This window comes from Pan troglodytes, chromosome 7, assembly GCF_028858775.2.
Source record: "Pan troglodytes isolate AG18354 chromosome 7, NHGRI_mPanTro3-v2.0_pri, whole genome shotgun sequence".
NCBI classification, from domain to species: domain Eukaryota; kingdom Metazoa; phylum Chordata; class Mammalia; order Primates; family Hominidae; genus Pan; species Pan troglodytes.
In genome coordinates this window covers 57,147,415-57,149,547 of record NC_072405.2, presented here as the reverse complement: position 1 = coordinate 57,149,547, position 2,133 = coordinate 57,147,415, and positions in this window count along the sequence as shown.

Here is a 2,133-nt window from a genome sequence, read left to right as displayed (position 1 = left end):
TCAATTTGCAGGAGATCACGCAAAGGTAGACAGAGCAGGCTGGTCACCGGAGCCCAGGGCAACCTGCAGACAGATGCACCTGCAGACAGACTTTTGCTGGCATCATCTCCCACTCTTCCTCTGGCTGGTCCTTCCCCCTGATGTTATTTTTAATGGTCCTGTGTATTGTTGTGGAAGTCACCTCACATGTTTTCCTAGTGTAGTGAGAATACTAACCAAAGGCTGAAAAGAAATCAAATGCAATGCCAGTTGAAAGACCTGAGACAGACACACAGGGAATGCCTAGGTGCCTGACAGGGAGAGAAGCTCTCAGTGTGCCATGGACCACGTGGATGCTTATCAAGGAGACCTGCTAACCCAGCTAACAGATAGTGGCCCAGCAGGTCTCAGAGGAAAGGACCCTTCTGGCCCCAGGTGGCTTGGGGTCCCTCATCAGCACTCCCGTCACACCTCACAACCAGGGCCACCACACCAGGAATTCGTGTGCAGATTATGTCTTGTGTCTGTCTTGAAGGCATCTAAAGGCACTTGGAACTATACCTTTTGTCTCCCCAACACTAACAAAATCTGTGGCATGTTGTAAATACTTGGTGAATGAATTCCTAAAGGTTTGAATCTGGACCTTCAAGGGAAGACAATATATGGCCACGCAGTATTCAGAGGATAACCAGGCAGGAAAATCATCAAGGTCTAGAAACACACCAAGAAGAGAGACTACGGCATTTCAGGGCAGGCCAGGGGTGGCACTGGTCAAAGGCACATGTGGAACTGTGTCAGGCTGAATAGATGAGCCGGCACCCAGCCAAGAAGCACCACTTCCACCACGCCTCCTCTGGAAATGGCACCCTACTTCATTCAGGTGACAAAATATGGCCCTCACACTCGAATACTGACCGTCACTCAAGGCACCTCTGTCCAGTTCTTCCAAATCCAGAACAGTTTCAGCGATAGCAGACAAATCCACACATAACATGTTATGTTTGATTATTCAGAGATGATCATTTAAACAATGATGTCACTGCTATCAATGTAAGGCATCCCGTGGAGATGCCTGTCTTAGACACCCCTAAATTTGACCAACCTCGACTTCCAATTTGCCTGAGGGCATGGAGGACATTTGAGACAGCTTGCCCAAAAAATCAAAGTGAAATGTCCTCCACTATTATTCCAGGAACTTCTTCTGAAGCACCACTTGGGAAATGCAGTCTCCTCCAAGGACAGCACTCACACTGGTGTCAGCCACATACTCCAGCTGTACCCGGGTTGAGGACCAGTGCAGACCCTCTCCCCTGCATGCCACATTCAGAAAGGAGAGGAGGCCTTGTGTAAGGTATGACTACAAAATAACACAACTCTCGGTATCACTACAGATACAGCAGCATCCAAAGTCCTCATCCCCCACGTTTTAAATTCTCAAAATAACCACTTAAAATTTTGAAATTGGCTAGGCATGGTGGCTTATGCCTGTAATCCCAGCACTTTGGGAGGCCAAGGCAGGTAGATCATGAGATCAAGAGATCGAGACCATCCTGGCCAACATGGTGAAACCCTGTCTCTACTAAAAATACAAAAATTAGCTGGATGTGGTGGCGCGCCCCTGTAGTCCCAGTTACTCGGAGGCTGAGGCAGGAGAATAGCTTGAACCCAGGAGGCAGAGGTTGCAGTGAGCCAACATCCCACTACTGCACTCCAGTCTGGTGACAGAGCAAGACTCCACCTCAAAAAAAAAAAAAATGCAATGAACACATGTCATCCTGCCCAAGCCAAAAGAAAGATGGGAGCTATTTTCTCAGCTGGTAGCATAATTGTATTATTCGCAGAGGCACACTGAAGACTCAGTGTCAGCTCGGTGCAGTTAGAAAGAACGCTGACAGTGGCAAAGCTAAATGGTCTTTGTCAGGCATTCTCCAGCATTCAAACGGGTAATATTCCATAGCGTCTTTCACTAAGTCAGTTTATGCAGGGAGGCAGAAGCAGGAGGCAGTGCTCTCAAAGTCACAGGCTCCAAGTGAGCCATGCTGAAGTTTAGTTTCATGGTCGAGGTTGCCAACTAGTAACTTTTATTCATACAATTTTCTAGTTAAAATCTTCATTTCCAGCTAGGCGCGGGGGCTCATGCCTGTAATCCCAGCA